The 25,844-nt window shown below is 38.7% G+C and overlaps 1 protein-coding gene across 3 annotated transcripts in view; it reads left to right on the top strand.

Annotated features, from left to right (window-relative positions):
• The window catches only part of LOC127455579 (sodium/calcium exchanger 1-like), a 126,137-nt gene that overhangs the window by 78,624 nt on the left and 21,669 nt on the right, over positions 1 to 25,844 (top strand). The window lies entirely within an intron of this gene.

The raw sequence follows: 25,844 nt of genomic DNA, 5'->3' as shown, positions 1-25,844 counted from the left end.
AAAGCACAGCAGGCAAAATAATTTTCTTAATCTGTTTTTGGTCTTTTTAACAGTAAGATATCTCGCAACTTTCTAAAAGCAAGACAAATGTACCAGAGAAGCAAATTTCCATATGATAATCAGACTTGTTTTCAGAAAATATAATTTTTGTCTTTTTTTTAAGCATAAACCTCACTAAATTTCTTTAGATATACTGTATGCTTGAAATGAGAAAAACTATTTGCCAAGGAGGTATGAAAAATGAACTTGATTCATGATATATTCTCTGAAAACAAGTCTCATTATTTAATGCAATGTTCCTTTAAGATGTTTAGATATTTGTACTGGAAAACAAGACAAAAAATTCGAATGATTTATTGCAGTGTATTCACACACACACACACACAGATACAGTTGCCCTTTTAAACACACAAAAAAGCTATAGCGGAGGCCAGTGCTTACTTTACAAGCATTTTATTGAAGTTGGGGAATGTTTGCCACTGAAAGGCCGACTTGTGACATCTGTCAGTCATCAGAAAGAATAACAACTCAAACACCTTGGGAACAGAATGAACACTTAACTTGTCTTTCTCACTCCTTTTCCCATTTTTCATTCATCTTATGTTTTTCTTTGCTGAATTTGTTTTGTTTTGGCTGAGCGGATTGTTGCCGTGGAGATGATTGGTCTGTGTTAAGTACAGGCTGTTATTTAGGGTTGTTTAAGAACTTCAGCCATGTTTGTGTATCTATGTGTATGTGTGTGTTTGGGTGTCCACTTACACTGACGTACGTGTTTGTGCTGTTCTAGCTGTGGTTGATCAGTGGTAATTGATGTGTAGAGTAGCTGTGCAGCCGACCGGCCAGTGTTTATGTAAAACCAAGCCTGAGTTTAGTCAGAGTATAAGCATACAAAACTTACAGCATTTTTGCCTTTTTTATCATCATCTCTCCCGCTTTAGCTTGCTTTCAAATGTGTCCTGAATGCAAATTTGTCATATGAATAAGAGATATTCAAAACTACATATTTACAGATTATCTAGTCCGTGTGGGTTGTCTGGATTACTAGTCAACTACTCAGTCTTAAAGGGGGTAGTTCATCTAAAAATTAAAATTCTGTCATTTACATGTCATTCCAAACCCATATGTTTTTCTTCTGTGAAACACAAAGGGACATATAAGCAAAGTCTTAGGTGGCCATCTTTGGAATGCTCTCGGGCAGCTATTTTTCTATGTAAACAAGCAGCATATAAGTTCTGCTTCTATGTACTTGAATGGGGAAAGACCGAAATCTCCAAAATGGTTGGTCAAGATTACAAAACAAAGAACATATTTCAAATAAAAAGAACATATTTAAAATCAGCAGTAAAATCTGACAACACTGGAATCATAAATTGTGCTTCTTTACCTCAGATTAAGCTACAAAGCGCAATTTTCCCAGCTTGTAAAACTAATGTGCCTGCGCATTCTCAAGTTGATCAAGTTGAGGCGATGTCTCTATCTAAAAGGTGATTGCCTCTTTTACCTGTAAGGCTGGATTTCCTTTCTACATCCGTTGATCTTTGGCTGCCATTGGCCATTCCAGTTTCTCCCATTAATTTTAATAGAAGTGGCTAAATAGTCTCTGATATTAGGCAGAATGTTATGGACAGACAGCTTCTGTCACCTTCACTTAAATTGGGCCTCATTCATGAAACATGAGCAGAACAAATTTTTTTTAAATCGTTCGTAAAGCCGGTCTGACGTAAATTTTTGTATTCAGGAAAGTTTTCGTATTTTCAAAACATTAGTCGGTACGTGCAACATTTACACCTGCTTCCGACCATGTGTAAATTGTGCGTAAGATATCTGAACATGTTGTGTGTTCTTTCAGACAAACTGCCATGACTACATTTTGATAGAAGTAAAATGAAATAAGTAATGAAAAAATAATTAACAATGAAAATAATTAACAATGAAATTAACCTTAAAAAATAACAAAAAGAAGATTTTTCTTAAAAAAAAAAAAAGATTTTATTTAGAAATGTTTATTTGCTGCTTGCATTTATTTCTTCAAAGTAAAGTTTTTTCCCAAAAATGCTTATCTCCAGCAGAAGTTGACAAGGGTTTGCATTTGATTTTCTTGGGGGGGGGGGGCGTGGAATAATGTCCTCTAACATGACTGGCTGGACATTTATATATATATATATATATATATATATATATATATATATATATATATATATATATATATAAGCTCTATCATTTAGATTTCATAATTTAGTATAGGCATCGGTAAATCATGTTCAGTTGACGTATGGTCAGTGGTAAAACCATAAATGGTGCGTAAACAATAAAACTGGGAACAAAAGAAAATGCCCGTACACTGTCGTATAGCTTTTTGGTCAAAGCCCTTCTTCAGGCATTCTATCAATTTCTTTGAAGAATGTTTCTGGTGCAAGGGAAGTATATCAATGTACAGTCTTGGATTTACTCGAGACGTTTCTCTAATGACTGCGGTCGATTCGCTCAACTGAACCAGAGAAGGTGGTGGACATCCTCCTGTCGACATTTTTTACACTAAAGCTTCATATCAAGCCATTTTTATTGACCTCTTGGACTGTTTAATTCACAAAAGAACCTCTGATGACAGCAAAGATGACCAAGTTCCTATCTTTTTTTATTTTTTATTTTATGCGAGTGTTTGCTAAATCCATATTTTACAATGTGAATGCACTCCATAAAATAAATTTAAAAAAACTTTTAGTACTGTTTGCATATATGTTAAAAGCTTCTATTTCCATTTCCTACTGAGTCTGAAGCCTTCCTTATCTGGAGTTTCATGGGCGTAGAGTATGCTATTTGTGAATTCATGTACACGTGTGCTCTATTTACGAATGTTTGGACTTTACTAACAAATCTGGGGAATACGAAGCATTCTTTAATGCAGAAAGTTTTCGGGAAGTGTAACGAGTCAGAGGCAGACACAGAGTGAAGATCCATGTGCCGAGTTTATTAGAGAGCGTAGTCAAACAGGCAGAGGTCAAAACCAGGTAAGCAATCCACACAATGCAATAAATCCAAAACGGTAGACAAAAAGGGGTAAATCCAGGGAACAGGCTAAGGTCAAAACAGGCAGGCAATAGAGGAAGATAAATGCTCAGAAATGCAAGACAGAGTGAATTGGCAAGACTTCGCAGTAAAGTGAAGTTGAGTGGAGACTATATACACTGGGAGTTGATGAGGGAATGGAAATCAGGTGTGAGAGTTAATGGCAGGAGGAAAGGGATTCTGGGAAATGTAGTCTGAGAAGGGGTTAATACTCAGGGGATGGGGATCTCGTGTGAACAGATCTGGAGGATGTGACAGTACTCCAGATATCTCTGTCAGAGACGATGTCGTCTGGAAAACTGTAGAGCCAGAACACTTTATGGAAGATGGTTTCAGCTGTCTCTAGAGCAGAAGGTAGTTTCTTGATAGGGATGAGATGGCAGGCTTTGGAGACCTATCCAACACTACCATGATGGTTGTGTTCCCCTGAGACACAGGTAAATCAGTGAGGAAATCTTATGTGAGACCAGGGATGTTGTAGAATGTGTAAGGGGTGGAGGAGTCCTGCTGGAAGAAGTCTGGAAGATTTAGCTTGAGCACAGATAGAACAAAACTTTACATGCTGAGCAACATCTCGGGACAGAGAAGGCCACCAGAATTTATTCTGAACCAATTGTGTGGTGCGGTTCTCACCTGGGTGACCGGAGCTCAAGGAGGTATGGACCCACTGCATGACTTGAGGACGGAGCTTGGCGGGAATATAGACAATGACTGTAGGGCAACCTGGTGGGGGTCATTCAGTCAGAGTGGCCTGCTCGATGTCCTTCATGATGTCCCACTGGACAGGAGCAGTGATAACTGATTCGGGTAGTTGAAGTTTGTAAAAGACAGGATTAATTCGTTTGATGATCTTGAAGAATTCAGGGGAATAAATCCGAGAGAGAGCATCAGCTTTAGTGTTCATTGTCCCAGGATGATGCTTCACAGAGAAGTTGAATCTGGTGAAGAATAAAGCCCATCGAGCTTGTCTTGTGTTGAGGCATTTGGCGGAGTGTAAATACTCCAGATTGGGATGATCAGTGAGGATGGTGAATGGGTGTTGTGAGCCCTCCAACCAATGACACCATTCCTCTAATGCATCTTTCATGGCCAGAAGCTCACGGTTTCCCACGTCATAGTTTTGTTCTGTTGAATTGAGTTTGCAAGTGAAGAAAGCACAGGGATATATCTTGGCAGGGTTACCATGTCGTTGGGAGAGAATGGCTCAGATCCCAATGTTAGAGGTGTCCACCTCCACGATGAAAGGCTTGGAAGGATCAGGATGATGAAGTACTGGTACAGTGGTGAATCTTACTTTAAGATCCTGGAAGGCCCTTATGGCCGGAGAAGTCCACTGGAGAGTTTTAGGTCTTCCTTTGAGGAGAGAAGTGAGAGGGGATTGCAGTGGTGGTGAAGTTGCAAATTAATCGCCTGTAGAAGTTCGAAAAACCCAGGAAGCGTTGGATTTCCTTGGTAGAACCTGGACGAGGCCAGTTCTTAACAGCACCTACTTTGAGACTGTCCATGTGGGCCCCCTCAGGGCTGATCACATAACCTAGAAAGGTTGTGGTGGAGACATGAAACACACTTCTCAGCTTTTATGAAGAGGTGATTATCCTGGAGGCCTTGGAGAACTTGGTGTACATGCAGGACATGAGCTTCAAGGGAGGGTGAGAAAACCAGGATGTCGTCGACATAGACTACGATGCATCGGTGCAGAAGGTTGCGAAAGTTCTCATTCATGAAGGATTGGAAGATGGAAGGTGAGTTGGCAAGGCCATAAGGCATGACCCGTATTCGTAGTGACCCGAATGGGTGATGAAGGCGTTTTTCCACTCCTCCCCCTCTTTGATGCAAATGAGGTTGTAAACATGGGGCAAATCCAGTTTGGTAAAGACCTTGGCATCCCGTAGTTGTTCAGGTGCTGCTGGCACAAGAGGAAGAGGGTAGGGAAATTTGATGGTGATGGCGTTCAAGCCTCTATAGTCATTGCAAGGACGGAGTCCGCCATCTTTCTTTTCCACAAAAAAGAAGCCAGCTGCCACTGGAGAGGTGGAGGATTGGATGAAACCCATCTGTAGTGCTTCCTCGATATAATCCTCCATGGCTTGTGTTTCCGGGATCGACAGGGGATAGATACGGCTCTTAGGAGGTTGAGTGCCCGGAAGGAGGTCGATAGCACAGTCAGTGGAGCGGTGAGGTGGTAATTGAGTAGCCTTAGTCTTACTAAACATGGGCAGGAAGTCTTGGTAGACCACCGGAATGGTTGGTTGCACAGAGGCTTCAGCTGGGTTGATATGAGTGGTCTGGAGGGAAACGGGTAGCACCGACTTTAGGCAGGAGGTAAAACAAGAAGTGCCCCACTGAATAATCTCTCTGTCAGTCCAGGAAATTTGAGGGTTGTGTTTAGCGAGCCAAGGGTAACCAAGGATTAGGGTGTTCTTGGGAGTTTTGGTGACAAGAAGCTGTAGCGTTTTATGATGAAGAGCTCCCACATGCACAGAGACGGGTTGAGTAATACGAATTTCTGTGCCAGCATGAAGAGGGCGACCATCTAGTGCTGTAACAGAGAGAGAAGGCACACAAGGGGCAGTATCCAGAGATAACAGATCACAGAGATCAGAGTCAATAAAATTGCCTGAAGCACCAGCGTCGATAAGAGCTTTGACAGAAATGGAATTCTGAATGGAACAGAGTTTTACTTCAACAAGTAAATTTCTATTTTCCAATAAATGAGTCATCGGTACTCACCAGGGTATTAGTGGGTAAGGAGGAACGTGAGGAACAGGAGGAGAGGAAATGGCCAGGCTCCCCACAGTACAAACACAGTCTGTTATCGATGCGTCTTTGACATTCCTCTCTCGACAAGAGCGACCCAACTGCACGGGCTCGTGTAGAGGCATAGTTATGGAAGATAGCTGGGGAGGTGATAATAGGGCAGCAGGGGTGTGGCTCCGCTTCAAGTTGTCAAGTTTGATGGAGAGAGAAATAAACTGGTCAAGAGAGAGGTTATCATTTTGATTGGCCATCTCTACTTGTAGTTGATGCGTGAGTCCATTGCGATAGATGGTTTTGAGCGGTGCATCAGTCCATCTGCTTTGTGCTGCGAGAGTACGAAACGTAAGTGCATAGTCAGCCGCCGTGGCACTCCCCTGTGTGAAACGAATGACGCAATCACACACGTCTTCTGCACCCACTGGATTCTGAAAGGCACTCTTAAAATGGGAAAAGAATGCTTCATGAGAGTTACGTATCTCGTTATTACGATTCCATATTGCCGTAGCTCAGTCCAGTGCTCGGCCAATGAGCAAGGATGTGATAAAGGACACCTTGGATTCTTCAGTGGGGAAGTTGGAGAGAGACTGAGCGATGTAAATGCTACATTGCAGCAAATAAAAACATCACACTGACCTGGCGTGCCATTGAATCTCTCAGGGAGAGTGAGATGAGGGGCTCAGAATTTTGGCGGAGCGGAGATGCTTCCGAGGGAGCGGTCAGCGATGGTGTGGGGGCTGGAATTGTGGCTGGTGACCTGGCTGGGGAAGTGGTACGTAGATACCACTTAGCTGCCCCAGTTGACGGTGGTGAGCTGTCAGCAATTCAGCTTGAGAAGTGAATGCGGCTTGTAGAGAAGAAAACTCTGTTGGATCTGACATTGGCAAAGTCTTCTGTAATGAGTCAGAGGTAGACACAGAGTGAAGATCCATGTGTAGAATTTATTAGAGAGCGTAGTCAAACAGGCAGAGGTCAAAACCAGGTAAGCAATCCACACAATGCAATAAATCCAAAACAGTAGACAAAAGGGGTAAATTCAGGGAACAGGCTAAGGTCAAAACAGGCAGGCAATAGAGGAAGATAAACGCTCAGAAATGCAAGACAACAGAGTGTATTGGCAAGACTTAGCAGTGAAGTTGAGTGGAGACTATATACACTGGGAGTTGATGAGGGAATGGAAATCAGGTGTGAGAGTTAATGGCGGCATGATAGGGATTCTGGGAAATGTAGTCCAGGAAGGGGTTAATACTCAGGGGAAGGGGATCTTGTGTGAACAGATCTGGAGGATGTGACAGGAAGCTTCATTTTACGTGGAAATTACTCCCAATTGTTTCGTATATTTACAAATTTTTCATGAATGTGGCCCGTTGTACGGAAACAATGTGCAATGAAAGTGACTGGGCTGTCAGTCCCTAACATTCTGCCTAACATCTCCTTTAGTGTGTTCTATATAACAAAGAAAGTAATTCAGATTTGAAACAACAAGAGAATGAGTAAATGATGACAGTTTTCATTTGTTGGTAAACTATTCCTTTAAGGAAGCGCTGTATAATTACGCTTGTTTAGGGTTTCCTGAAAGGGCGTTCACATAGGACACATTCTTGTGTTAAAATCAGCTGGATGGAGCACAACAGAATGGCACAGAAAGCAGTGGTCTCGAGACGATATGTCATCTTCAAAACGCTCAGGAAAAAATAGCGAGATGCGGCACAACAGCCAAAGATGCCCATCTGCATGTGTTCATAGACCGACAGTTGAAAATATTTGTAGTCTGGCAGTAATTGTTTTGAAGTATTTTGGCGTAGCGGTGACTCTTTAAGGAGGATCAATTTAGAGATGCGTATTCTCAGAAAAGCTTTTAGTGTGTCGACAGTCCAACTGTTACTGTTGGCACACTACAGCACAGCACGCTGTCAGCATGCTAAAACCCTCTAGTGACGTTGTGTTTAGGGATATGCAAAACTATATATTTTCAAGATAGACTAGTCCGTGGGTTGCCTGAACGACTAATCGACTAACTGGTCTTAAGAAAGCCCTGAATAATGAGGCTGATTTCGCATTGACCTGTCCCCAATTGGGCACATTTCTTAGGGAGCGTTTAAAGAAGAATCATTGTGTTGAAAGTTCAAAAGCTAGATGGAGCACAGCAGAATGGAACTGAATGCACGAGTCACATGATGCATTTTTAAAAGTTGGACTTTTTTACCTGTTATGTCATCATGAATCGTCGTTTGTTGGACGAAGAGTCGACCACTGTGACCCATTGCTATTATTGACTTTAATTTCTTTAGATTAAAAATAAATAAATCTAAATAATGTCAATAATTGACCTCGCTTATTGACTAATGGGTCCCTAATATAAATGCATGTCCTTTAATTTACAGATCCACACACACACACACACAGAGAGAGAGAGAGAGAGAGAGAGAGAGAGAAATCTCTAATATACCATGTTGTGAGATATGTTCCCTAAAAGGTTGCTGGGTGTGTTTTGCAGTTTGGAGGATTGATTAGATCTTCTGTGGAGCTCTATTGAAAACTCCCAAAAAGCTTCTTTGACTTCATTTTCCAGCAGAGAACCTTCACTTCACTTTGCCTGCTCCTCTGAAGCCTTCCTCCTCCTACAGTTATTAAAGTACCTCACTTTCTTTCGCTCTCACTCTCTCTCTCACTCTCTCTCTCTTTCATCCTTTTCTTTTTTTTTTTTTTTGCCTTGTTCCATGGTCCAGTGCGGCTAGATCAGGGGGCCAGTGAAAAAAAAAGGCTGTTGAATAGATCACTTCCCAAGAGTCAAAGGTCATGAATTACCTGACTCCTTAAAATACCTGGAGCTGTCATTCATTCTGCATTGAGAGCATCAAAAGCCCGACACTACATTTGCCCTTTAAAATGGAGGTTTTTTATAGCTTAAACACAAACTGATTTAAGAACTAGGTAAAAGTGGCCTTTACGCAATCAGTATTTCAATCTGTTGATTTATTGAACAATAGCCCAGCCTTGACTGATCAGCATCTTTAAACTTACAGTATGAATTAGATTAATTAAATGAGAGAAGCAAGAGTAGGGAAAATGCTGTCATGAGCTGTTTTTCTTTCTTTCTTTTTTCTTAATTTTTTTTTTAAGGAATATAATATTTAAAGGAATAGTTCACCCAAAAATGAAAACTGTCATGTCATTCCCAATGCGGTTGACTTTGTTTGCAGTGGAACACAAAAGTTATACTGTAAAACGGAGGCAGCCCAAAAATGAGAAAACTTGTACCATAGAAGTAGCCAGTACAACTATGTTTGAAGTAATCTGAAGCCATAAAATAGTTTTTGGTGAGAAACAGACTAACATCTAAGTTATTAAACAGTTATCATATTTATAAGTTATTGTAATTTTAACTTATTAAAAAATCTTACCTTCCACCTTAACTTTCAAATCGTATTCGCATATGCACATTAGGGCTGAAATGATTAGTCGATGTTATCGACAACGTCGACAATAAAAAATTGTAGTCGTTTGATGTCATTTAATGTAACATGAGATCATATGAAACCTGATGATGGCATGTGAGAGCAGCATTGCAGCTCGCACCTCTCTGAGGAGAGGAAGAATTACACAGCTCACAGTCCAAGTGGAGCTGAAGCAAAACTTGCGTGTCGAGCGTCTATAAAGGAAACGACTGGCGTTACATCTTTAATGCAGTTATATTTAATGCGTTATAGCTTTATTAAAGTTCAAATAATAAGGAAGCAGATAATGTAAATAACTACAAACTCTGAATCTGGCATTTCTCTGTGCGGTCAGCGCCTCTTCAGTGAGTTGTGCGAAGTGTCCTGATCTAAAGGAGAGAGACTGAAACTGCACTCGGCTGAGACACACTCTGGCGCGGAGACGCTCGTCCCTCGAGCGTGCATGCTTGCTGCAGCTAGATTATTATGTGATAGCTCGCGACTTATTGAATCATAATATATGTGTCACTGTGCATTTCTTATCATGAAGAAAATTGGCAATACGCAGCTTTATTAATAAGAGAGAGTTTGTTTTTTTGTGAGATAAAGATGAATTGAAGTGAACAAAAAGGCGAGAGAGGGTAGTTTTCACCCCATTATACACTGCAACAAAATACGTTTTAGATTTGTTTTTGTTTTGGCTTGTTTTACAATATAAATATCTAAAACTCCTTTTTATATACATTTATATACAAAATACACTTAAAGCAAATATCTTATGTTGCTTCTCATGTAAGTATTTTTAAAAGATGATTTTGTCCTCTTTATTGTTAGCAAGCACGTGTAATACAACCTTAAGTCAGGGAACAAGCTGAATAGTCAGTTATGAGCTAATGATTAATCATTGCAATAATTGCCCAAATAGTCAAATAATCGTTCTAATAATCGTTAGATGCAGCCCTAATGCGCATATACAGTACTTACATTTGGCAACTCATTGTTAGCAAATAATGCTAATTTTGGTTATTTCCTTACATAAAGCTATCATGTGACTTCAGAAGGTTTGAATATAGCTCACGAGTCGTATGGACTACATATACAATGCTTTTATAGAGCTTTCAATGATTTTTGTAGCCTGAAAGCTCTAGTCCCCAGTGACGGACTGGGAACAAAAATCGGCCCTGGAGAAAAGTTGGGGGGGTGGGGGGTTGTGGTAGTGTGTTTCACTGTCCGCTTCTGCATATCGCGGCACCGTTTCGCAGCCAGCCCACCAGGAAAAGTCCTGGTTCTCCCGATGGCCAGTCCGCCTCTGCCTAGTCCCCATTCATTATCATTATATGGAAAAGAGCACCCTGGATGTTCTGCCTTATTTATTGTTTTGCTCAAAGAAAAGAATATGGGTTTAGAGTGAAATGAGGCTGAAAGCTATTCATGTAATTGTTGTCATAATTCAGAGAAATGTGTATGAATGTATGTGTGTTTGTGCGCACATATAGGCTAGGAGACATGGCTTTTTGCAGTTGTCATTGAAATGCAGGTCTGTTTTTTTGTCTTCTTTTCCTGTTAATTTTTTATTTATTTTTTTATTGTTATTTTTCTCTTGAGACCTTTATTGGCTTTGCAGACAACCTTTTTAAATAAATAAAAAAACTTACACAAGCTTTTATAATGCATTTGTGTATTTAAGTGTGTGTATTTCTCTGAGTAATAGCTCTGTGTGTGTGTGTGTGTGTGTGTGTGTGTGTGTGTGTGTGTGTGTTGCTCTATGAGTAATAGCTGTGTGTGAGTGTGTATGTGAATGTGGGTGGTACAATAACAGATGCAGACTCTAAAGTGAAATAGTGACTAGAAGAAGGAAAAGAAGAGGAATGAGTTATTGAAAGATGCCAGTAGGAGAGAGCAATACAGAGAAAGAGGGGGCCATTACAGTAAGTTTTCCACTGAAAACTTGGAGTGGCAGTGTTTTTAAGTTCCCTGTATGACCTTAGAACCTCAGTTGCCATGACTTCCCCGAACCTTTGGGAAACAAACAGCTCTATGACATCAACAAAGCAGAATGGCATCGGATTGGTTCTGTCTTGCTTAAAGCTCTGTTTGATTGAAATTGCTAAACCACACCCCTTGTGAAATTCATGACACAGAAGGTCAGAAGTTCTTATGTTACCAAAAAGACAAAAATTTTTCACTCACTGTACCGTATCATTGACTTAAAAACATAGTTCACCCAAAATGAAAATTCTGTTATCATTTACTCACCCTAACGCTGTTCCAAACCCAACTTCCTTTTCATGCATGGAAAACAAACAAGTTATGTAGCAGAATGTCCAAGCTGCTCTTTTCTATACAATTAAAGTAAGAGGTGACCACGGATGTTTCTGGTCCTTATCTACTTTTATCGTGTGTAAAAGTGCAGCTTTTCTGATAATAAATTCTGATAAATATCATCTTTTGTGTTCCACGGAAGAAAGAAATTCCTCATTGATAAATCTCCATATGATGTGAAAGTTAAAGTGGAGATTTACAGTAAAAAAGGACTTAAATATTGAATGGTTTCTTACCCACACTTATCATCTCGCTTTTGAAGATATGATTTAACTACTGGAGTCACATGGATTACTCTTATGCTACTTTTATCTGCTTTTCGGACCTTCAGATTCATGGCCACCATTCATTTGCATTGAAAGGACCAACAGCTGAGATAATTCTTTTAAAAATCTTAATTTGTGTTCAGCAGAAGAAAGAAAGTCATACACATCTGGGATGGCATGAGGTAGAGTAAATGATGAGAGGATTTTAATTTTGGGGTGAAGTATCCCTTTAAATGAGACTTTGATATAGCCCTTATTTATTTTCTGTAGATTGCATCTAAACCAGGCTTTCTTGTACCCACACACCAACAAGTCAAGCTCTGTCACTGGACAATCCCTGTAGAGCAACCTGAAGAGATGTGTTTTGCTCACAGGGCATGATAATTCAGAATCTCTGTAAATCTGTAGTTCATGGGTCAACTCGACCTGGGTTCAATTCCCTGAGCCTTTTCCAGATCCACCCACCCCAAACATGATGTCTCACTTTTATGTCACACGGACCACGGTTAAGGGTTTATAAAATGACCACAAGGTTCAGCAAGATCCATAAGCGTTCTTTTCTTTTGCTTGTTTCTCTTGCTGTCCCTCTCTCTGTTTCTATGTCGTAGCTCTCTGCCTCTTCTGCTCTGAATCCCTGACCAAGCATGACTTCATTATATGAAGATTTTAATTACCTCGTTGCAGGTTATTTGCATATACAGTGTGGTGAAGAGTACGCTCTCCCTCTGTGGCTCCACTATTTGACCTTTGACATCAGTGAGGCTGAAAGCCCATGAGAGGAGGGGCGTTGTAAGAGGTCTGTTGACCTCAACTGTTACGTACTCAAGTAGAAAATAAATTACAGGGATGCAAAAAGCACTGATAGATTTTTGTTGTTGGTGAACTGCACTACACTTTCAGTCTTGTGCTATAGCGAAAATTTGTGTACATGTAGATAGGGTTTGTGTCTGTGTGTGCATATCACATGGTTTTTATCTGAGATTTTTAATCAGAGTGAATCATTTTCTCCCCATCATTTCCTGTCCTTTCTCCGCTATCATGTCAATAATAGTGGCAAAAAGGCTACAAAAAACATATTTGTTTGTACTGTAAGATGTTGGTTTATTCCTCTATGGTAAGACTCATTTCCCCACTGAAGCAGCTTTTCAGGGCAATTGCTTTTATCAGTAGAACAGTAGAACAGGGTACAAACTGGCCTCAGGGTCTCCAGGTCTGTTAGTCTGTTCTTGTTTGTCATTATTATCGGCGCTAATGACTAGTATTTTCTCTTGAGCTGTTGTGCTTGCCTTGCACTCATCTACCGAATCAAATCCATTTATCTTTCCGTCAGTTCATGCAGTCATTACCTCCTGCGGCAGGGGAGTTACCCCAACATTTTTTCTTATGTTAACATGTCTTGAGGTGAACATTGAGGATCATCTAAACAAGCTGCTGGGTGTCTTTGTTATCAACAGGAGCAGCAGGGTGGAACTGGGCCACCGTGACTCGTCTCAAGTGCTACAGGCTGGAGGTTATGGGCCTCATCTGTTCCCTATCTGTGCTGAATTCTTCGGAAATTAGATGGATAATGATCTGGTGGGATGGGACTCTCTTTCCCTCTCTGATTTGTGCCCTGTTTGTCTTGAGCTCAACCTCTCTGGTTAGCCGAGTCTCTGCTGAGTGCCTAGTAGCTTCAGGGCTCTCAGTTAAAAGGAATAGTTCACCCAAAAATGGCAATTCTATTGTCATTTAGTCATCCTTATGTCATTCCCAACCCTTATGATTTGTTTTCTTCTGTGGAATGCAAGATGTGAACTTGGGCAGAATCAGCCTCAGTCACCATTCACTTTCATTGTGGGGGGGAAAAATGTAATAAAACTGAATGGTGACTGAGACTAACATTCTGCCTAACATCCTCTTTTAAAGGGTGAAACTATTCCTTTAAAAGTGTGTGTGTTGGGGGGGGATGGGGGGTGTCATTCATTCTCCAAGAATGATTTATGGCCACTGATAGCCTTGTTTATTTGCACTCGTCGTCTGCGTTGTTTTAGCAGCCAAAACACTGAAGGAATTATGTGAATCAAGGTACGACACAGACACCCAAAATTGTTGTACTAACTATTTTACTGCTGCCATGATCAATAGAAAATGTACACAAACATTTCCTTTTAATACAATTCTGTTTACCGGCTGCTTTTTGAGGTTGGTATTAGAGCAATGTTAATTGGCGTTATAATTAATACATATAAAATTTTTTTTAAAAAATCAATAAATGTTCATTATTATTATTAATGCTTTTTATCAGCGCAAAAATAGTGTTTCTTTTTTTTTTAATAAGGTGCAATCGATGATTTACCTAATTTATGTAGAAAGGAGGTGTGTTTGCACAGAAAAGAATGACAATGAGTGCATACACAAGCACAGCAAAACACTGATAACTATCAAAATTCAGCTTTTTTAAAAAAAACCTGTGTTTACATGAGATTTGAATTCTCTGCTTTTGACGTCAAAATGTAAACAGTCATGCACACGAGCATGTCAAAGTATACTTCATATAACTGTGCATGCATACACAGGCGTTTGGCGCATGCGCGTTATGACAGCTATTAGGCACCAGACTTTTTCTTCAGGAGTTTAGACCCATAAAGATGTCTTTATATTCCTTCAGACTCGAGTTATACAAATCCAGGTATCTCCAGACCTTTTCACACATGCGCTCTTGACTTGCACACCTACTGTTGTTTTTACCTTCATCTCCTGATGTTTAGCGGCGATGACATCTTCTAGCGCTTCTTCATGACAGCAATGGCTCAAAATGTAAGTGTTGCCACCTTGTGGACCCACTAATTAGCGCAAAAACTCCAGGCGCATTATGCGCGTTCAAAGACATGGAGTTAGAAAAATCACTCGAGCACCGTGCTGATGACGAGATTTGTGTCACACGTCCACGTCTGACCGAAGTATACTTTAGGCTTTACCCCGATAAAGGAAAACTGTTTAAGACATTTACATGACCTTATATATTGTTGGCTTATTAAGCATAATTGGGATGAGATCGTGCATGTACACATGCTCAATGACTTCATTTAAGTACAACACAATTGCAGTTTCAAAAGTGGTGTGACTGTTTTGTAAATGCTCCCTTGTGTGTATGAGAGAGAAAGATGTGTGGAATATGTAGCAGACAGTAATCCGAGGAAAAGTGGATATCACTGCTCTTCTTCCCAGAAAAGATGTTGAGAGTGAGTGCAAGAATGAGAGATTGCTGTTATTTGACCTCTAATGAATATATGATGACTTTTTTTTCTTTGCTAGGATGCTTGCCTGACATAAGATATGTAGTGTGTGTGCGTTTGTGCGTGTGTGCGTGTGTGTGTGTGCACGCATGTCTCTTGCAAAACATAATTTGAGCCCTCTGAAAATCCATCAACCGCCTGATCCAGAGACATCCGATAAGTAAGATCAAACACACACACACACACACACACACACACACACACACACTTCAGCAACTCTGTATGTATGTAACGAATGGGAGTAAATTCTGAAGCACTTACTCGTTGCTACGGTGACAGAGCTGATGTATGTGGGATCTTTAGAGGAGGAGAGGTCAAGGGATCAGCACTGAAAGAAACATCCTTATATGGGCATCCACAAAGCCCAGCAGAGAATAGACTGCACCACTGTGAGTGTGTTTAAGATGCATTTACCTTATGCTGTTCATATTGAATAAAGACCATACACACTACATACTACTCTATCAGTACCCTGCCATCACTTTTTCATTCTTTCTTTTTCTTTCTTTCTGTCTGTCTGTCTGTCTGTTTGTCTACCTTCCTTTCTGCCTATCTTCCTTCCTTCCTTTTTCTTCTTTTTCTTTCTGTTTATTATTTTGTTTGTGTTATGTTCTGTTTCAAGGCAGGTGAACTTGATTGAAGGCTGCGAAAAACACACACATACACACACCTCCAGTTTTTGTTCCTTACAGAGAAATAGCCGACTGGGTTGCTGCAGTTCCAGCAGCCCTTGATTTTAGCTATTCTGTCAGAGAAAAGTGCACTGAGAGATGGAAAGACCAGCACAGGGCTGTAAATGAAAGGAGAGACAATAAAAGATACAATGAAGGTCATGAAAGCAAATTTAGTTTTATTCCTCCACTGGTTCCACTCTGGTGTTCCCCTGTGTGTGCATGTTTACAAATACATGCTTGTAGAATGTGTGTGTCTCCAGATCCCTGCCATGTTGCAATTTGTCTCCGCCCACTCAGCTGAAAGCACTGCAGCTCTTTCAATTACTACATTATTAATGATTAGCTAAACAAAGCTCATGAATATTAAAATGCTTTATCACTAAGAACCACCAAGAGAACACACACATACACATACATATAAGCACATGCAAGCGTACATTAGTCTCCTGAGGCACATAGCCAGTTACCATTAATCTAATTAACAGTCTCACTTAAAAGCTGGCCATCAAAACTTACTCAAGAGAGGATGACAGAGAAAAAGAGAGGCGGGGATGAGCCAGATACCAGCAGACAGAAGCAAAAGAGGTTTTGAAGTACTTTTGCTTTTCTGAAATTGGGTCTTCTTTTCGTTTCTTGTCTCTTGTGACAGTTTAGACTTGAGAAAATGTGTCAAGAACAAAAATCTTTCATTGAGTTTGGATTCACCTTGACCTGAAATACAGAACTCGGAGAGAATAGGAGAAGTGAATAGAACCAAGGAAGGAAAAGACTGAAGAATCCAAGAAAACTTTATATTGTATCGGCCTTCCAACTAAGGCCATAGAAATGCAGAAATTCCACCATACAACTTAAAAAAAAAATAAAAAATAAAATAAAAGTGTTTCTCGAATTTGAGCACAAAATAGTATTAAACAAAAACGAAACTCAGTAAACAATGAAGTGGTAAACTTGCAACTTGCAGCCGTCCTGCCATATCATAACAACTGTCAGTCTAATCAAGTGCAAATCTATTTAAATTCATTGTTTTAGAACTTAAATATAATACAAATAAATCATCATCGTCATAAGTATCATATAAATAAACATAATTTTTAACATTTACTGAACTGTTTACCTAATTGTAATGTAATATAATATAATCTATAATATGATATCATATCATATAATACATATTATAATATTATTAATATAAATTCTCATATCTCAAAGAAATATTCTGGGTTCAGTACAAGTTAAGCTCAGTTGACAGCATTTGTGGTATAATGTTGTCGTCCGTCCTTTTATTAAAAAAAAAAAATCAAAGTCACAGTGAGGCACTTACAATGGAAGTGAATGGGGCCAATTTTTGGAGGGTTTAAAGGTAGAAATGTGAAGCTTATAATTTTATAAAAGCACTTATATCAGAGATGTTCACTAGTCTTCCATCTGAAGTCCGAGTCAAGTCTGAAGTCCTTAAGCTGAACTTAGTCAAGTCTCGAGTCTTTCTTTTATAGGGTGTGTGTGTGTGTGTGTGTGTGTGTGTGATATATATATATATATATATATATATATATATATATATATATATATTGAAAAATCTGTGATACTAATAGGATTCTACCTGAACTTTTATTTATTTCATATTATTTTATTTCTCAGACTTAATTAATTATCCTGTACTGTTTTTTGTAATAAAGGTGCCGCAGTTTTTCTCACGGTCAGTTCAACAAGGCTCAGAATGCACACACAAGCAATGCAATGTGACATATGCAATGCAATATCATTAGGTATAATTTTGACAAAAACTTGCCAGCTGTTTTAAGTCCACATAAAACTGTATGCGTGCTGATTGCAAGATGCTAAAATACGGGACTAATCTCTCTCTCTCTCTCTCTCTCTCTCTCTCTCTCTCTCTCTCTTTCTCTCTCTCTCTCACTCACTCACTCACACACACACAGGTGCACAAACACACACAGAGAGAGGGAGAGGCGGCATATATACTACAGAAACATTGATTAAAATTAAATCAAATTGGTTGCCGATCATAATGAGCCATGTAGCTACAATGCCCAATGTTTGAGACAGTACAATATTAGCTAGCTTTGTGTGTTAATTAATGTGACTAACCTTTGAGAATGTGTTCTTCCTGAAGTTTCTGCTTCTGAGGGCACAACCAAATATCGAGCGTGAGCACAAATGGCACGGCGGGTTCTATCATGTTTCGTGGGTCTCCTATCACATTTCGGGGTTTACGCGGAAATACATCATCGAATTCTATGATAAGGGTCCGATCGATCATGGCACATGGGGAAATGTGAAGCAGATGTACTAAAACCATACAAATAAAACGCTAATTCTTATTTTATGATATTAATAGTTAAGGTTAAAAGACTCAAGTCGTTCTTGAAATATTCACGAGTCCTTTGTGTCGAGTCGAGTCAAGTCTGGAGTCATTTAAAATGCGACTCGATTGCGAGTCTCGAACTCGAGTTCCCATCTCTGACTTACATTAATTCTAAAACTCATGTATTATTTGAGCTGTGAAGTTGTTTAAATCGTCATATGTAAAGTAAATGTTTTAGGGTTTGTTGACAATATGTCGTCATGGCAACAGAGTTGTATAATTGGCTATAGCTTTTCACGAAAAAGGTTAGTGAGCGATTTTATCACTCTAAAATCATGTTAACACACATATTGTTTAAGTCTTGTGGCTATACTTTTGAAATAGTGAGTATTTTAAGGTTTATGGATTGGCCACATTCACTTCAATTTGTAAGTACCTCACTTTAACCCATTTTGCTTTTTTCAAAGAAAAAGATGGATGAGTCAAAATTCATTTTTGTGGTAATTGATATTATGCCACAAATGCTGTCTATTTAGCTTAAGTTGTATTTAACATAGTATATTCCTTTAATGTCATAAAATGGTTACAAAATTGTAAGTACATATGGTTCTTCCAAGTAAAACACAGCAGGTATGGTTATTTAATCAAATCTCCCAAATCTTTCAAATTAAACACATATTGTCTGTCCATAACAATGCAGTAAAGTAACTAAAGTTAAAAACCCCAAAATGTCACTTTCACCTGGCACCAGACCACAAAGTGCCATTTAGCAAAATGATAAAATCAGCAGTTACATAAGAGACAAAATTATACGTTTTGCAGCGACCCATTATGTCATAATTACAGTTTTTAAAAGAACAGTGAGCAAATGCAGAACATGTGTCAGAAATGGGTGATGCTCTATTGTGTCACCTGGCATGTTTTATTAAAGAGCTTGCAAATGTTTTAAACGCCAACAAATCAGCTCGTAATGTCAACAAATTTAAATTATAAAACCACAGAGGCCAGATCCAGCTACTGAAAATCACTTGTAAGAATATGTCTTTGTTTTAAAGCCCTGTTATGTTCATATTGTAAGCATATACACCCCTCTTCTCAGTTTTCCATCCATCCTCTTCCTCTCTCTTTCTCCTTCCATTATTCACCAGCAGGTCTCTGCAGCAAGCTCACATTTCACCCCACAACACCACAATCAATACACACTCTGCGTGTGTGTGTGTGTGTGTGTGTGTGTGTGTGTGTGTGTGTCTTAAGGTTTGTCACACATACAAAAATATATATGTAATAAAGTCTTGAGATGTTTGTATACACATACACTTGTGGGCCCAGATGCAGTTTAGAACATGTCAAAAGGAGAGATTGCATTTGCCTTAATTTATACATTACCGTGATCCTGGTCATGATGGAACGGTTTTCATGTAGCCATTGAGACACACACACACACACACATGCACAAACACACATATACTCTCGATTGTGATTTTCCAAAGTGTAATGGTTATAAAAAAAAAATTCTCACATACACTCTGTCTCACTTTGTGCTATGGCACGAGTAAAAGAGTAAATACCCATAAATTAATTTGAAACATAATCACATCCACGTGCACAGACACATACATACAAAAGTCAGCTCATATTGATTTGGTGTGGCTGAGACACAATCTGAATTTTAAAGAGATTGCATTAGTTACTTCAACCTCCCTTGCTCTCTCCTGTTCTCTCTTGCAATTACACACACATACAGTGTAATGTGGCCCTTTGTAAAAAGCAGTTGAAAAGTGGCTTTATTTTGGCTTTTTCCGCAGTTGCTAAGCAAAGATCTAATTGCTGGCAAACATTTCTGGCCACTCTAAGTCCAACAGTGCATGTATGTGTGTGTAGTTGGGATTTTGGCATATATATATTAAGCTAATAGGCCTGGAGCTCATTGCAGTCCAGCTGCACTGGCCTAAACCTGGTACCGTGGTGTCTAGCACAGTCACAGTGCTGATCTTGGATCAGTCCCAGAGGTACATTCACATCACTGCAGTCACTAACTCATTTTAATGCAGCAGCAGCAGGCCATCAGAGATGCAGGCACTGCAGTAAGAGAGAGAGAGAGAGTTTACGACTCTAAGCTCCCTGACTGTCCCACAATTGAATCTATCAAATGTACCTGTGGATCTCCTAATAGTGATGGTCAAAAAAAAAAAAGGTTTATTTAGGTTTATTTAAATAGGTTTATTTATAATAATTATAATGTTGTTTGGGAACAGATGTATCCCCAGAAATCTGCCCAAATCTACCTTTGGGGATTTTCGGGTATATCCTCAATTAGAAAATCGTGTAATAAATAAAGCAATTTTTTTTTTTTTTTTAATACCCCTAAAAGAAAACATTGGGTTAGAGTTAGTCTTTAGTATTTAGAATTTGCTTTATATACAAATTATATAAATGTATGCTATGTCCCCATTATCTGCACTGTTGGACATCAGCCAATTGTTTAAGAAGAGCTGATGATCAGGGAGGAGCGGACTCTAAAAAATGTGCCTGTGGATCTCTTAATAGTGCTGATTAATACTGTGGAGGATGAGAGTTTAAGAGATGTAATGCCCATTGCAACTAATGGGGAAACTGGTTCTTTCAAGATGGACAGAGCGCAATTCCAAATGTAGTTATGTTGAGTTGTGTTTTTCTAACTTTTAAACTAACCTTTACTTGATGCAGCGACCTAAATGCACTGTGTTTATGACTTGACCCAACTGAAGTGAGACTGTCCAAAAGCGTCCATCTGACACATGAGTACATTGAGGCATTCTTAGAAAGCCCTCACAATAAATCTATCTTGGACAGATTGATGAATTCAGTTGCGAAATGGATTGTTGTGGAATTCAGTTAATGTGAGTTAATAATAATCTTTTTGATCAGTGTTTTGTTAATAACTGATACCAGTTACTCTGAAATATGGAGAACATGTAGGGACATAGAGAATAAATCTATTATTTACATTTATTTCAAAGTTATGTAATTATCGGTGATTTGAAACAAGGTAGCATAAAAAAAACAGAACCATTATCGGCAGAAGCTGATCTAAATAATTACATATCAGTATCGGCACTCAAATTTTGTAACAGTGCATTCTTTTTTACAACTTGTAAGCTCCCTCACTGTCCCACAACTGAACATAAAAATGTCCCTGTGTACATCCTGTATGTTGTCTAAATATAATTTAAGTTATTTTAAACAGGATGTGGTTTCAATTAATGAACTGTATTAATCATGTACGTTTTTTAAGGAGCTGTGAGCCAGAGTGAATATGCATAATATTGTTGTCGATGTTGTGGTTGTTGGTGGTGTGTATGTGTGTGTTTGTGTTTCAGTAGCTCTTCTCTTCAAAGCTACTGCAATGCAGATGTGCTAACAAGCATAATATAATATAATTTGTGTATGTGTGTGTGTGTGTGTGTGTGTGTGTGTGTGTGTGTGCGTGCGCGTGTGCGTGCGCGTGCGCGCGCGCAATGTCCCCCTGTGTCTTTCGTAAGCATGAGCATGTGTGTGACCTCGTTTTGCAATGCTCTGTTTCTGGTCAGACATGAATTGGAGCATCTTTATGTAACTCCCTGTTCAAAGATTTGCAAGACCCTGAGCGTATCCCACAAGCCCCTGCTCGTCTGGCTTGATTTAAATTTCGCTTTGATTTCCTGCAGGCTCGAATTTGAGCTGCTAAAGAGAGACAGGCATTCTCGGAGGAGAACTTTGTTAGCAGGAGTACACACACACACACACCCACACACATGTAGTGTAAAGCCACTGTCATCTTTGCCACTGTAACAGAAAACATTGGGGAAACAATATTGTGCTGAGTGTACGAGGCTCCAAAGTGTTTATATCTTCATGTCATTCATAACAACTGTCCTTGTATGTTTGTTGTGTGTATATGCATATGCAGTTGCATATCTTGGGAGCTGTGGGTGTGTTCCGTACACCATTGTGTCTCCACTATATACAGCTCCATCCTGGTTTCTGACAGTGTTGTTAGCAGGTGATGCTTGTGTCGGGTGGCCACAGTTTGTCTCTTTCAGAGCTTAAAGCGTTGATGTGTAAACTTAAATTCTAATGTGTTGACCGTTTGTGAACACATCGCCCGCTGTGTGTTGATATTAGCTTTTGGCTGATAAAACCTCTGCCATCCATTCTCAGAGCATGGGAACACTTCTTATTTACAGCTCATCTAGAGCACACACACTCCTACAAAATCATTTTGTTTTCTGTCAGATTCAATAGCCATTGTCTCGTACAATTCTAAACGTGATAATGCATTCGAAATGAGAGAGAGAGATGGAGTGAGTAATAAAATAAAAAAATGGCCAGTAACTACATATGTCAAAGACACTTAACAAGAACAAAACATGCAAAGAATAAAAAGAAAAACATCCCTAAACGCCACACACACAGAAACAGCATAAGATGTATTTTTTTAAACTTTTGTGTGCGTGTAAAAGCAGTGCCATGACTTATTGATGTAGCGTTAGCGTGCTGGTGTGACCTCAGCTGATCCTAACCCACATTCAGATGAGAAGTGAAGAGGGAAGTTCCCACACACAGCCAAACAACACACACATACACTACCAGTCAAAACTTTTGAAACACTTGACTGAAATGTTTCTCATGATCTTAAAAATCTTTTGATCTGAAGGCGTATGCTTAAATGTTTGAAATTAGTTTTGTAGACAAAAATATAATTGTGCCACATATTAATTTATTTCATTATAAAACTAAAATGTAATAAAAAATAAATAAAAATAAAAAAATAAATGTTTTTGAAATTGATGACAGACCAAATAATAAAGAAAAGCAGCCAATAAGTACCCAACATAGATGGGAACTTAAAAAGCATCCCAGGGTGATACCTGAAGAAGTTGGTTGAGAAAATTACAAATTCTAGTACAAATTCTAGGCAAAGCGTGACTACTTTGAAGAAGCTAAAATATAACACAGTTTTGATTTGTTTTGGATTTTGTGTAGTCACAACATTATTCCCATAGTTCCATTTATGTTATTCCATAGTTTTGATGACTTTACAATTATTCTAAAACGTGAAGAAAAAAAATCATAAAGAATGAGTGTTTCAAAATTTTTGACCGGTAGTGTACATACACACAAACACACACACACACATACTGCACCTTCCAGTGTGTAAGTGTGTCTCTGGAAACAATCTGTGATCTCTTGAGGAGCAAAACACTGTGTTTCTGTGACAACCAACGGAATGGAAGGAACATGAAATTGTCTTTGAGAGGTGAGAAAGGCAAAGAAAGAAAAAGAGATTGAGAGGAGTGTTTGTTTATTAATCTTCCCTCAAGCATATGCCAACATTTGGATTCTTAACTATTCATTACATCTCCCTCATTCAATCTCTCCCCACTTTCCTCCTCTTTTTTCTTTCTTTCTGTAGCTCCTGAGTCTTGAGTAATTGCAGATTGATAGTTGTGGACAGTGAGTTTGTATTTCTGACTCTTGAGTTTGGATTTTGTTCAGCTGGCAGTGACATATCATAGCAATTTTTCTACTGAGCGAAAATCAGCAACATTTCCTCTCATCACTGATGTTACCTCAGAGCTTTATAAATCAGAATGAGTCCTAATTTTCTCTATACATAATTTATGTAAAAGTTTTTTTGTTTTGTTTTTTGGACATTGTATGTACGTAAAGTTTAACTTTTTTTTTTCTTTTTTTAGAAACAAAATTATGTTCTGTGACAGAGGTGAATAAAGGTAAAGTGGGAGTCTTTCTGATAATTTGTCATTGGAGTTGTTTTTTTAAATATGATCCAAATGTATATATATCAGTCAGTATGCTTACAAAAGTTAGATTTTTGTCAGGCTAAAACAAAAATTCATCTAGGCCTCTCGCGATTATTATATTACTGTCTGATCGTGACTTTTTTTTATCTAACTGTGATTATTTCAGATAACTCTGATTATTGTGCACATCAGATTCTAATAAAATTTTACTCTCCAAATAAGGGAATTTTAAACAAATATAGAAATGCAATGAATGGCATGTTTTTGGGTCTCATTTTCCAGTGTTATTGCATTATGTTGGCACTCCCTGTGAACTCCAACTACCTCACTGACCACACCGCGGACCACACGTGCTGTCTGCAGAGGTCCATGCCAAACTCCAGTGAAAAATATTAGCGAGGATTTTGATAGTGAACGCAAAGCACCACGGTTTCACTTTAATTTAACATTGTCGTAATGGCAAATGTTCTTGATCATGGCTGGTTCATACACAGTGTTTATGACATGCATTGACACAGAGGAGGTTATGAGCCGCTTACTTTATTTTTGTGAAGATAAAATTAAGATACATATTGTAAAGAGGAGGCGAGAAGCAGCTTTCCTGGTTCAGGTAAGGGTTTATTTTCTCTCTGCAGTACAATTGCAGTCTCAGAGTCTTTACTTTATTCACTAAGTTAATCTATAGTCTCACACCGCTTCACAAAAATAAACTCTCATCATTTATACTACGAAAACTTCTTTGCTTCTTGATCGGGTCTGTGATGCCCAGGCTCTCTCTCTTCTACTTGCGGTGTGGCTCTATTTATGCCGCTCTCCCCGTGCTCACTGAAATTAGAGACAGGTGTTAGACATAATTTAGCTCAGGTGTAAGCGCCCATACAGCTTTTTCTCTCTCCGGAGAGATGCTTGACCACGCCCCCGCTGCCACACATATATACAAATACACACAGAATCTCAAAGGTCTTCATATATGCGAAATAAGGGCTTGTGGGTTAAATCGGAGAGCCTTAAAATAATGTGTGAAAGTGAAGAATTTAGGACAGAAATATTTATTATTGCATAGTTTAATATAATATAAAATAATATAATAGCTATTCAGGTTGTCTGGGTTCCAAAATGTAATGTAATTGTAAATGTAAAATGGACCAAGACTAAAGTTTTTTTTTGTTTTTTTTTAAGTATTTGGAAATTAAGTATTTTCCATGTCATTTTACCCCTGTGCAATATTTTGAGGAAATCATATATCCCTATTTTATTATTTGATTCCAAGTTAAATATGAATAAATGGCTTCTTAAGGTGTGTAAAGCACACATATACCTTAAAAAGCATGTTCATTTGTATGGCAATTAATCATAAGAATTGCAAATCATACTAGTCCAATTTGAACGAAAAGACCTAGATAATGCGATTGTAGCTCAGCTTCATCTAGCATGTATACATGTTAATTAACCAATAAATGGCCTTGCGTTGTGCACATACAGTACAGTAAGTATGGTGAACAAATGTTTTCCCTTCTTTATTTTAAGTACCTATAATAATGTTACAGGTGCTTCATATCAAATCATATGAAGCATCAATGGGAGAATCACAAACCTCCACTGATCATTCGTTTTCCATGATGATTCAGATAGATTGCGGATGATTGCATTAATCTGTGATATGTTTCAAGTGTACTGCATTTATAGCCAACATTTGGAAAGGGATCTTTTCGACAACTTTTCAATTTAAATTGTAACATAAAAAACATTTATCATCTAACATTGCTACTGTATATAGCACACCCACTAGAGACCACCGCTCCCTCTCTCTGACTGAAGCGGTGAATACAGATTAGATTTTTTTGCAGTTATCGTGCAAAGCCATATCACAATTTGAATCTTAATTCAATCATTTCTGCAGCCTTAATAGGTATGCTACCAATGTCTCAGAAGTCTGCAGGTTTC

The sequence above is a fragment of the Myxocyprinus asiaticus genome, chromosome 17 (genome assembly GCF_019703515.2).
Source record: "Myxocyprinus asiaticus isolate MX2 ecotype Aquarium Trade chromosome 17, UBuf_Myxa_2, whole genome shotgun sequence".
NCBI classification, from domain to species: domain Eukaryota; kingdom Metazoa; phylum Chordata; class Actinopteri; order Cypriniformes; family Catostomidae; genus Myxocyprinus; species Myxocyprinus asiaticus.
The sequence above is the reverse complement of the archived record's forward strand: the minus strand, read 5'-3'. Positions and strand labels throughout refer to the sequence as shown.